Consider the following 14,054-nt stretch of genomic DNA (forward strand, 5'->3'; position numbering starts at 1 on the left):
GGGGTATTTGCCATGTATTTATTTGACGAGTTTCTTATATTTTGATACAGTTATTGTAGTGATGTACTCGTAAACGCGGCGCGCTGTTTTTCGTTAATAATAACAAATCGTAAACGGTGGCTCATAGCAAAAAAAAATTCATAATATGTAAATGATATAAAAAAATCTACAAACCAAAAAGTGTACAGAGACTTTTTGGTTTCATTTTCATTTGGTGAGCACTGTGGGAGTGGGAGTGAGAGTTAAATATTGGTTTTCAGCTTTTTTACCTACTTTTTTTTACTGGCTTATAAATCGAAGGTACGTACTATTAGCTCTTCTTAAAGAGCTTGCCTGCACATCACCCTGTATCAGGTACCTGCTCTCATTAAGCATAGAGCACAGCAGTGTGAATCAGGCACTAACTCAATGGGCGCCCGCGGCGGCCGGCATCTGCGCGCGCGCCACTCACTAAACGTAAACTTATTCGGGAACCAGTATTGTTGAATAATACTTGAGTTCTTCGGACACATAGCCAGGAAGACTGGAGACAACCCGGAAAAGCTAAAGGTCACAGGTTCGGTGGAAGGAAAGAGAAGGGAACGCGATGGTCCGACCAGGTTAGCAAATCGGTATCTCGGTATCCATGAAGGTCCATGATGCCTTAGAAGTCGCAAGGGATCGGATAGACTGAAAATCTGCAATCCAGAATCATGTGCTCCACTAGGAGGTCACGAGTTCACGACCCTCAGCACTGAGGAGAACGAAGCAAGGAGGAGGAGGGAGTATTGCTAGGAGTATTGCGCTATTATTAACGCCGCTCCAATATTATTGCGGCCGTCATAGGGTACTTTTTCCGTGGAACGTCACATATCTTTACTATTCCATGTCTCAATTTTTTTTACAAAAAATACCAAGCGTTATATCTTTAAATAAAATACACGAGTTCAGTACACAAATTATACAATACCGTCTATTTGTTACTGTTCACCATCATCATCATCATCTCAGCCATAAGACGTCCACTGCTGAACATAGGCCTCCCCCTCACATAGGCCTCCCCCTTTACTGTTACTGTTCATTTATTTAAAACCGACAGAATTGTTAATTGAGTCTTTATTCGGGGGCTCGAGTTCTTTTGAGATGCGCACAAAAAAGACTTAACAAACGACACTACTCGGGACTTAACAGACTCCGAAATGTTCAGAGTTTCGTAAAAAAAGAGACGATTTCTTCAAATTTAGCCTTAAATATTTTTTTTGTGTCAAGCGATTACCGTTGCTCATGGACACCACAGTGCGTAGACAAGAATCGTTTATGCTCAAAGCGAGCGAGAAAGAGATAACTAACTACGCTACGCTATTATAGCGTAGCGTAGTTATCTCTTTCTATCACTCGTCCATATTAGTGCGACAGAGACAGTAGCGTTTCGTTCGCTACGGAGCGCTAACGATTGGCATCTTGTCTAAGCACCCTGGAGTACCAGAGTGGTTGTAATTGCGTTGCCAGCCTTTGAGATGGGAGTCATCATCATCATCTCAGCCATAAGACGTCCACTGCTGAACATAGGCATCCCCCTTGGACCTCCATACGTGCCGGTTGGAAGCGACCCGCATCCAGCGTCTTCCGGCGACCTTAAGAAGGTCGTCTGTCCATCTTGTGGGTCGTCGTCCTACGCTGCGCTTGCTAGTCCGTGGTCTCCACTCGAGCACTTTTCGACCCCATCGGCCACGACGAGATTGAGTACGAGTGAGATTGAGATTGGAGTCTTCTTCTTCGTCGGTATCACTCTTGACAGAGTGGTCGTGGTCATCACTTCAGATGTTGGTGGCAAGCTTCACAACACGTCGCCACTCTTCTCTGATAGCCGCCTTCCTCGTGCATTCATGTAGTGATGATGAGCCATTTATTGCCGCCTTTATCTCGTCAGTCCACCTCATAGGTGATCTTCCTCGTGGCCTGGTACCCTCAACCTTTCCCTGGACCACAAGTCGCTCAATAGCCACCTCCCCTCGGCGGCATACGTGACCAAAAAAGGAGAGGATACGAGACTGCACCAAAGATGATAAACGCTGCTTGATGCCGAGTTCTCGAAGTATAGACTCGTTGGTACGGAATTCAGTCCACGATACTCGATTGGAGTACGTACTCAAAAATTTGAGTTGCTATTAACACTGGTTTGCTGGTTTTGAACTAATAGGTAAACTTTGTTAATAACCGCTCAGGTAGCTAACAGATCTATGGCGGCTATAATAGATTAGTAATTTCAGTTAAATTGTATTTAATAATAGACGAGCGGATCAGTGATCGAGCGTCTTGGCCTAACGTTTACTATATATTGGACATAATAGATATACAACACATCTTGGACAAAAGTATAGGTTTTGCACACAAGCCGAGTTGTATTATATTACGAAGATTTGAAGCCACTTTTGACACCTACGTAACTCAAAATCTATACTTAAAACATAAAATTTCCCGCAGACGAATCTGTCTCTGGTGGAATTTGATTGCGGGGTAATTTCAACTAATCGAAATATCTTCCATGTTTTACATTATTAACTACTTAGAGTGCCATATAATTATGTCCAGATAGCGAAAAAATTAATTATGTCCTGATAGCGAAAAATAGTTGAAATTACCCCGCAATCGAAATTTCCCCTCTGCACGTTACTTGGTTTTTAGTAAGTGAAAACCCGGGTTTCGAGAAATTAAGTAAATGTGCAAAGAATACATAGTGAACTTTTTGCCAAACGACAATTGCAATATATGAACTATTTAATTACTAAATAGTTAAACTGCTCTGTTCAATGCTCAATCGAGAACTATTAAAATCAAATTCTCCGACTAATCCTAACGTCCTCGAAAACTTGCCACTGACTTTGAGAACACGCAAGGTGCAATCTTTGCAAATAGGTAGGGAGCTAGAGTCGGAACAAGCTAATTTTGCATGGCATTTGCAATGACAATTATGACAAAGTGTGGCAATGTCATAATGAAATGTCAAATTTCAATGAAAATATTACGTTATTTATGAATGAATGAATAATATTTATTTCAGGACTAGTCCCATATTATGTTAGTAACAAGTTTGGTACATAGGTACTTAAATTTAGTGTTAGTGCAAAGCAACATAAATAAAATTTAACAAATAAAACCTAAAAACTTATAACCTACCTAAGTGGAGCGCGATACATGGAGCTGCGTCCATCTACGCATCAGCGCGGAATCCCAGCGGTCCGCGAACGCGCTCAGGATCCCGTTAGTGCTGCAGCGAACTCGGGCTAGCAGGGAGGAGGGAGGAGCTAGGAAATAAAGGATTTGAAATTTAAATTTGAAATGTACTTAAACTTTGATGTCTAGTCATTAATCTTTATAATTTTTACTTGTACCTAATTTTAATTTTAATTGTAAACATTTTATGGACCAATGTTGTCACCAATAAATTATTTTTACTTATTTTATTTTATTTTATTAGCATCCATTTTCCGGGGCCAGCTCTTAAGTCTAAAATAAACAAAGACAAGCAAAGACAAGTACTGGAACAAAGGGGAAAGTTCTCGATATGCCACAAACACGATACCGTAAAGTGAGCAATATTGTTTATTCTATTGGTTAGTTTTTCGTACCATCGTCTGCACTTAACTTTCCTTTGGTGGACCTTATTACAATAGGCATAAGGTCGAACGATGGACAATTAAATGTTGTTGTTTGTATGCTCCTACTTGTCGTGGAGTTGGCTCAGGGCCCGATTCGGATTTTGAAATAGACATCGATTAGACATCACCAAGATACGATAACGATATGTTTAAGATCTAACCTGTCAAATTTGACATTTGCGCGATTCTGGAGATACTCTTGAACGATTTCCACAGGATATGACTTAAAGATCCAATTCACATCTAATAGATATCTTACTCTATCTAACGTAAAAGTGACATTGGTTGCCCGAATTGCGCTGCAAATGAGAACTAGTTGATATCTAAACTATAACGTATCTAGAATGGATCTAGTACGTGTCGTCTCTTGTGAATATCTTGAAGTTCGAATACGCCAATCAGTTTTTTATGACTTACCTAGCAAAGTTTTTGAGTGAACAAATTGATTAATTTATTGTAGTAATAAGAAAACTTCTTAACCCTTCGTCTATTCTATAGTATTGTGGTCCGATTATTATTTTGAACCCGCGACCTCCGGATTGAAAGTCGGACGTTATACACACTACACCGCTAGCGCCCGTCATACTCTTAGGAAAAAAAAAGATGCCCACAATGTATATGTCGGCGGCCGATCGTAAGATCAGGCAGATCGTAATGTTCCTGTGTAATGTGTTGACGAAAGTCACATTAAACCAATATATAGGTAGGATAGGCTCGTTAGGTTGCTTCAGATGCCTAAAGGGCAAACTGTCAAAAATTTTCACGTTTCACGATATGCCTAGGAATTTCACGATATGCCTGATCTTACGATCGGCCGCCGACATATACAACTCAAAACTATATCGGGGGCAGTTTTCAGCAGTCTTACGGCCCAATTCGAACAATCTTATTCTGATTTCACTCCGATATGATACCGATATGTCAAAGTGACGTTTTTGGTTGAAGAAATGTCACTTTTCGACACTGACAGGTCAGTATCGTATCGGTGTGAAATCTCATAAGCATTTTTCGAATGGGGCCGTAGGCCCAGGGGGTATCAACTAAACTTTAACTTTTCTACAACTGCCTTTCTAAGCTAAAAAGCGGTATTTGCATTAAATTTTCATTGAAAATACGTCCTTTAAGCTTAGGAGGGCAGATTGTGGTTCAATACAATACATAATAACTCTTCAATTCCGTGTACTTAATTCAAACATAATCTCAAAACAAAAACAAAAGCCAAACGCTTAAAAACCGAACTTTAAAATCAGAATCGAAGTGACTCGATAGGCTGTCCTCACAACTCTTATCAACCGCTTTTCAATTAACCGAGTAAATAAAGCTATGTACTAACTCTTCACATAATGAGTTAATAACACAACACCTACACATACGCGTTACAAACGGAAAATTCGCGCACACATAAACGAGCGCACACTAACACGAAATTCGTACATAAAACGCTTTCTTCTTGTATTCTTAATTAGCGTGTCGATTGTTTCTGTCCCGTTCGCGCCCGCCGGCCTAATTAGAAGGCGGTCTCGCTCGCGCTTTCTTAATACATTCTTCCTCTCCGCAGTGTTTCTTTACGTTTTTATTTGTGTGCGTGTCTGTGTGCGGTGGTGTTTAATTTACATGTACTTGTATGTCAGTGTACGGCCGCTGGGGGATAGGGTGTTTTGTGTAGGGAAATGTTAGTTTTAACATATTATTATGGTGACTGTTTAGGTTGTAATGAGAAAACTTAGTACTTATGAAAAATTAAGTTGTTGTAGTTACTCATTCATTTGGCATATGTTTAAAAACGCTAAAGTACCTACGCCTTTTTAACCTTAAGTTTTCACGCATTTCATATACCTAATAAAGTAACTCTATCGGCTCTATCATCGGCAATTATGTTTGAAATAGGTAAAACTTTACACTCCGCCAACTCTGCTAGAGTATATTTACCTAGTACGAACTTAATAATAGGCAACTCTACTTAATTTACATCCAGTAATAGATGAAGTCACCGGTATAATTTAGAATAACTTTTATAGAGCACAAGGTTCATTTTAAATTTAAATAGGGAAGCTTGTTTAAAAAAAAAAAACAATAAACCATTAATAATGATTACATAAATAGACAAATTATTTACGTAAACCAATTTCGTATTATTACGATGTCACCAATAGTTTTTTTGTAATTAATTATAACTTATTTATTGTAATTTAAATATTTAATACGGACATGAATTTATATTTTAAACTGATATATTATTATATATTTTTGTATTATCTATGCATATTAGTCTGAATTAAAATTACAACACAAGTTTTTGAATTGAACTGAATAGACAAAATCCTCACCTTTTCCCACCCCCACCTCCGAGTGTACCCGTGTTTTATACGAATGTGGGTATACGCGAAAGGGTGTCAGCGGGGGGCACGTACACATAAACACTTATAAAAGTTTTTTGACAACAACGCTCCCTCCCCCTCCGCGCCGCTAATTTATGTTGCTTTTTTAATCAATACGGAGTGTGGAGGTTATAGATTCTATCGGTTTTGAGATGTCATTTGTGTTTTTGGGGATCCTTAATTAGGGTTCTTCTCATACGTTACAAAGTGAATTGGTGGTAGTCATTAATAATTAAACGGCCTCCTAGCCTAGTTGGTAGTGACCCTGCCTACGAAGCAGGAGGTCCCAGGTTCGAAACCTGGAAAGGGCATTTATTTGTCTGTTTATCACAAATATTTGTTCCTGAGTTTTTGATGTTTACATATGTAGATATAAATATATATAATATATACACATAGAGTATATAAGTATCTGCCTATACCTATTTATTATTATTCAAATTTTTCTCATCTGTTAAGAAGGCCACTGACGAGCCATTCAAATGGATGCCGTTATAATGAATTCATCCAAATGGACGGCATCTACTAAACATTGTACGTTTTTGACATTCACGGACCGATTTTGGATTGCAGCTACTCAATTTGGACTGTTGGAAGGCTCGTCAGTGGCCCCCTTACTAGTGGTTACTAGCGAGAAAAAAATCCAGTTGTTACCAGTTAAGGTGACCACTAACGAGCCTTCCAACAGTCCAAGTAGCGTGGCTGCAATCCAAAATCGGTCCGTGAATGTCAAAAACGTACAATGTTTAATATTAGGATGCCGTCCACTTGGATAAATCCATTGTAACGGCATCCATTTGGAAGGCTCGACATGGCCTGCTACTAATGGTTACTGGCGAGAAAAAAAATCCAGTTGTTACCAGTAATAACAGCGAAAAACTCCTCTGTGTACCTAATCCTTTTCTGTGTTACTATTTTAAATAATATTTGAGGCTAATTATTATACCAATTATACCGTACAAGTGATTAAACTTAAAAATTCAAAAACCTAAAAGTCCTGAGGAAAATCTTCGGCTATTAAATATATGTATAAAGTGGTGACGCTGACCTGGCATTATTTTAAGGTTCCGTATTTTAATTTTTAAGTTAGCGATCCCTTTTCGAGTTATTTTCTAGAAGTTACTTATAGACTGCGTACCTATAGATGGTCAAGTAAATCTTGTCAGTAGAAAAAGGCGCGAAATTCAAGTTTTCTATGAGACGATAACCCTTCGCGCCTACATTTTTCATATTTGTCGCCTTGTTCTACTGACAAGATCTGCTTGACCATCTATATATACTAATTTAGATTTATGTACATGTACATATGTTCGCGATAGACTCAAAAACAACTGAACGAATTTTCATGCAGTTTTCACCTATCAATAGTGATGAGGAAGGTTTAGGTTTAGGTATAATTTTTGAAGGGTAACCCGTGCGACTAGCAAGGACTAGCAAGCGCAGCGTAGGACGTCCACCCACAAGATGGACAGACGACCTTGTTAAGGTCGCCGGAGGACGCTGGGTGCGGGTCGCTTCCAACCGGTACGAATGGAGGTCCATCAAGGGGGGGCCTATGTTCAGCAGTGGACGTCTAATGGCTGAGATGATGATGAACCCGTGCGAAGCGGGCGGGTCGCTAGTTCAGAAATAAATGGCGCGATTCGAGAAATGAATTAGAGATTAACTAGATACGTTATAGTAAAGGTATATTATCTTTACTATTTCGAATCGAGCCGAAAAGATCTAGCAATAGTCAACGACGTCACTATCTATTGAACCCAACAGACTTAACGATCTCTAAAGACCTGCAAAACCTTATCTCAGCCTCGCGTATATTTGTTTTAAGCTCTCAATGCGAACGAATGAAACAGCCTGTATACAGAAAATCACTTTCAACCTAAGTAACATTACTTTACAAACAAAACTGAACCTTATTTTCAAAAGTGTAAAGTTTAAATTGGTTTGAAGGTTAAGTTAAGTTATAGGGTGTTCAAGAAAAAGCAAAGAAGGCAAAGAAAGAAAGGGGGAAGGGACAACTACAGGGAGATGTGTCTTAGCCGGTGATGAATTAAATTTTTAGGGGGTGTCGGGGGTTGCCCCTTTCGTGTCTTCATCTCGTTCTTTAATTTATATTAATTATTTTAGGCTATCGGTTTAGGGTTTGCGTATATGTGTGAGGTTATTTTTCTATGGTTTGTTTGAGTGAAAATTTACTAAGTGCCTCAAAATATGACATTACGTTGTCTAGATTGTCTATGGATCGTATTGTTGGAATGACACTTTGACGTCACGTTTGGTTACATGATAAGACACGTAAGAAAGAATTAACTTTACCACTAAATATAATATTATAATGATACGTGTCTTATCATGTAAACACGTGACGTCAAAGTGTCATTCCAACAATACTATTCATAGACAATCGAGACAACTTAATGTCATATTTTGAGGTGATCCGTTCGTTACTGACGAAAATCTTATTAGTTGTGATATTTTTCAGTGGTTATTTCGTCGATTTCAATACTTCTCTTAAGTGATAATTATTGTGTAATTCCAGAGAAAATGTGATAATGTCTTCGAAAAGTGTTTGTTTACATGATAGGACAAGTAAGGATTTAACTAGTCATAAAATCTGAAAATAGGCTGATGTTATTCTCAATTTTGTAAGTACATTCACAGAATAAATAATAGTACTAAAGAAGACTCACTCTCTAACAAAACGCGTCCGTTACGATCAGCACAGATTTGGCCGCTAGGTGGCGACAACGCCAGGCGCGGCTTATGGCAAACCCCAAAATTGGGGCCGAACGGATGTACTTTTAGCTACCTGTAGCAAAGCGACGAAATCGCGGAGTGAGACACGCCTGGTACATTTAACTCTCCAGCAGTAAAGGTACCTATAATTAATTACTTATTATGATAACAAATTAAAGTAGTACCTAGTAGTAGTACTAAAATACTTTATTGTACAAAAATCAAAACAAAACAGGAAAAATAACATTCGTCATTAGTACAAAGGCGAACTTATCCCTTTAAGAGAAAAAAAAAGTTTAAAGTATTAAAAAGTAAAGTGTAAAGTTTAAAGTATTATTAAAAAAAAAAATATTTGTATTATTTCAAGTAGTAACACTAGGTACTTGTACATTATTACAGTTCGTTTCCAGCTCTGGATCCTGGGCGCCCTGGGCGTCACTTGTTAGGGCTCCGTTTCCTAAGGGTAAAAATGGGACCCTATTACTAAGACTACAGTCCGTCTGTTTGTCACCAGGCTCCAATTTCACCACGGCTACAATTGTCAGTGACATATGTCGAGCGACAATTGTCAAGCGACAGGTGACATATTACAATTTTATAAAATATTTTCTATAGAAATACTTACAAACATGACAGGCATTTTGCTACAATTGTATATTACAATTATGTTGTGAAACAAGAATAATTTTTTCTAGCCGACATATTTGTAGAATTGTCGGTGAATCTTGACAGGAAATAAGTTATATGTCGGAATTACGTTATAATTGTAGTGTTTCTTGTGACAATTGTCATAAACTTAGCAACAGAAATATCTGTTTTTTCTGATATAATAAACGTTTTTTTTAATAATTCAATGATGGTGGCAAACAGGAATACGGCGCGCCCGCTGTATCTCTTGAACCGATGATGAATTTTTGTTGCCGCTATAACAAGAAATACTAAAAAGCACGGCACCATCGGTGGGCGAGTCCGACTTTATTCTTAAGCTCGAGTTTTATTCTTAATGACATTTATTACGGTATATACATTATTGTTGTTGGATGTGCAAAACATTTAACTTTATTACCTACCTACTGCTACAACTTTCAGAAAAAAATCGTTCACCCTTTGCCTAAAACCAGCCAAAATAAAAACAATCGTCCGCACCGGACTCTTTCACAGCACTTAAACTTTCACGGTCACGGTCAGCGGAGGGCCAGTGGGCGCCAACCCTTATTCTAGGGGTGTGCCGAATGATGCTTGAGGTCATAGCGTAAAGAAATAGTGTATTTTATTTTTATAAAAATTATAGTAGGTATAGGAAGCCATTTATAGGAACTAATAGGTAGTGACATAATATAAACTCACGTTTACGTAGTCACATTTTATTTGGTTTTCGTACCTAATGGAGAGTTGGAGATTATTTTTGAAGACAAACTGCCGTATTCGAACTTCAAGATATTCACAAGAGACGACACGTACTAGATCCATTCTAGATACGTTATAGTTTAGATATCAACTAGTTCTCTTTTGGAGCGCAATTCGGGCAACCAATGTCACTTTTACGTTTAGATTGAGTAAGATATCTATTGGATGTGAATTCGATCTTTAAGTCATATCCTGTGGAAATCGTTCAAGAGTATCTCCAGAATCGCGCAAATGTCAAATTTGACAGGTTAGATCTTAAACATATCCTTATCGTATCTTGGCGATGTCTAAAAGATGTCTAATAGATGTCTATTTCATAATCCGAATCGGGCCCATACTGTTATGTAAAATATTTGTGGTCATCAAGGTCACAACTGTTTTTTTAAATAAATCTTCAATAAGTCTCCTTAACATCGTGTAGGATTTGTACTCGTTTGCCTCCTCCACATGGTTATTAAGTTGTAGTAATATTTTTATTAATGTAGTTATATAGAGTAAGTTGAATTAAATAGTTGATACCATTAAAGTAGTTTTTGTTTTTTGTTTTTCAATGTACTTACTGCCTTCACTTATTTTGTTACGAAATTAATTTATTTCATATGTGTAGTGAAATAATGTTTAAATACCTGAGTAAACAATTTTATTATCGGTCCATTTTTAGGGTTCCGTACCCAAAGGGTAAAACGGGACCCTATTACTAAGACTTCGCTGTCCGTCCGTCCGTCCGTCCGTCCGTCCGTCCGTCCGTCTGTCACCAGGCTGTATCTCACGAACCGTGATAGCTAGACAGTTGAAATTTTCACAGATGATGTATTTCTGTTGCCGCTATAACAACAAATACTAAAAACAGAATAAAATAAAGATTTAAATGGGGCTCCCATACAACAAACGTGATTTTTGACCAAAGTTAAGCAACGTCGGGAGTGGTCAGTACTTGGATGGGTGACCGTTTTTTTTGCATTATGGTACGGAACCCTTCGTGCGCGAGTCCGACTCGCACTTGCCCGGTTTTTTTTAAATATCATTAGTTTCAGCTGGTTAGTACCTACGACTGTCTATATTTGTCAAATAGTGTGATAATTCATACGAGAAATGTGAATAATAATAAAAATTAGAGAAACGCACGCATGTATAAAAGTCGTTGTAAAACTCGCGATCAACCCTCGAATTAAAAAAGTTCATAAGCAAAATCGATGGGGATGCGATTAATATCCTCCCCCCCCCTCGCTAACTAAGGCACGTATGCATGCTCACTAACCGAGACTTTAAAAAAATGGCGGCGGCAGTTGGAAAGGGCAAAAAAATATGAATATTAGATAAAAAAAAATTGGACAAAGTTTGGTCTTAAAAGTGTATCGATTGACAACCCTAACAGTGCAAAGGAACAAAGATAAACTTTCTTAGTTTAAAAAAATATCTGGGCTTATTTTAAATGTAATACTTACACGTTTTTATTATTTTGACAGTGTGGCACTGTAGGTATCTAAATAATGTCATTAATATATATTTGTAATCTAATGTAGGTATACATATAAGAATATAACACTCGTTTGGAGTCATAATACTTACAAAAAAAAAACAAAATTTAAACATTTAGCAAAACAAAACAAAAATAAAAGTATGGCTAGAGTGGCTCCTCTAAGTAGCATAAAAAATTGTTTTGAATATTTTCTATCCTTGAAATGATTTTTAACTTTTTATACACAAAGCAATCTATACTATAGGTAGATTTCATTTAACACCCTAATCTACCAACAGCCCAATCGATGACGCAAAACAAAAGAGTAACCCTCTGAAATGCTAAAATCGATGCGAAGAAGTGTCATTAAAGAACCCCCGAAAAATTAAAACCCCCTGTGTGTACACACACACACGCACACAAGCACACACGTGAGAGGTTAATGAACTATTCATCGCGGGATTTTTTATCTCGGAAAATTTGGGGATGTTTTTTGTTTTTGTAATTTAAATTAAAATTTGTAATTTAATATGTGCTTTGTTTTGGTAAAGTTATGCAGTCGATTGTGTTGAGGGTTTTATGGATGTGGAAACAAAAGACGAAAGGGAAAGAAGGTACCTAATGTATCTATTAAGTTCTATATGCCATCTTAGGTCACTTTTAGGTATGGATATCTACGTTGTGATAAAAAAAAAATGTATCTGAATATGCCATAGGTACGAGTACCTATTACTGCTATGGTGTTTAAATCCATAGTTTCAATTTAAGAGTAATATTTTTCTTAATTACCTACGTCTGCAACAAAATGTCATGAAAAATCAAAACTACAATCATTTTCCAAAGACATATGTAACTTCGTAAAAGATGAATAAAGTCTAAGGAAAAAACGTGCATCGGAAATCAAGAAAATGTCATTCTCGGATATATTATCATTTATCCATATGAATATATTGTTTTGATAATTTTATACGTTTTCATTTTTAGTTTCGTGTGTCGATAGATGATAGATTACAAAATTTACTATGACAGGACTCCTCTATACTATCTATTCTTTTTGATTTTACTAAAGCAAAACGTATTGTCTCCTTTCGCCTTTAGCTTTGATACACAAACGCAAACGTTTTTCTTCAATCACCAAAATAAGGATGACTCACGTTAAACCGGGCCATGTCCAGGCCGGAGCTTCAGGGACTTACTTTTCTATGTCATGACCAGAGATGCGAAAAATACTTTATAAAAAGTATTTAAATACAAAATACAAATACTTCCTTGATAATACTATTTCAAATGCAAAATACAAAATAGTTTTTGAATTTGTATTTAAATACAAAATACGAAATAGGTATTTTCAAAATACTTTTTTAAAATACAAATACTTTTCGATAAAAGGTACTCTGAGTAGTGAATACCTAGTCTGAATTAAAAAGTATTACTCGGAATTTCCGAGTTGAAAAGACTCTCTTTATTCTTTGAAATCAATCCTCTATCTAAAGTGCAAATTTCTAGTTGTTTGCTCATATTAACCGGTAGGATGTAGGTATGGATGATGGTTTTTATCGGCCAACTTTTAAAGCATTAATTTGTAATGCTTCACAGCTAGTAATGCCTCTCGTTAGAGTGATGAAAACGTCTCGTTTGTGTTTCACCAGGGCAGAAAAGTTTGTTCTCCTCTCGTGCCTTGAAACCCTCCCAACACTCACGATTCCACTTTTTTAACCACTTGCTACTCTTGTGGTCATGTGCGACGTTACTAAACAGATTCAACAGTTCCATGTTAAAAGAATGAGAGAGTTGCCAGGATTGTAACATCAGAAGAGATTGTAACTCCTACCTACATTACCTACCTACTATAAAGTATTTTGTATTTTGAAAATAGGTCCCAAAAACTATTTCAAATAAAATACAAAATAGTTTTCTTCAAAAGGTATTTAAATACAAAATAGGTATTTAGCATTTTGTATTTGCATTTTAAATACAAGTATTTCAAATAAGTCACATCTCTGGTCATGACAGGCGATCACGTGATGATTTCCATAGAAAACGATGCACTGGAAGCTCCGGCCCGGACACGGCCAGGTCTAACGTGAGTCATCCTACACGCGGCATTAAAAAAAGGATTTTAGACCATCCCGTACTTGATTTTTTTGAGCCCAACATTACTTGAACAATGGAGCAAATATACCACAAATTACTATTAAAAGTATTAGAACAAATTAAATTCTTTTCAAGGCCTCCAGTGCCCTAGGCTGGAATCGAACCAGCGTCCTCTGCTATCGCGGCAGGTGCCTGTGCCACTCGGCCACCGGCCCACAGCGGCATAGGTCCAATTGTCCCAAGTAATATGGACTTGGTCACTTTTTCTTAGAATACGACATTTATTTCAGTTTATACCACAAATTGCCCCAAAACTCATAACTAAACTAAAAACTTTACCCG

This window comes from Cydia fagiglandana, chromosome 17, assembly GCF_963556715.1.
Source record: "Cydia fagiglandana chromosome 17, ilCydFagi1.1, whole genome shotgun sequence".
NCBI lineage: Eukaryota > Metazoa > Arthropoda > Insecta > Lepidoptera > Tortricidae > Cydia > Cydia fagiglandana.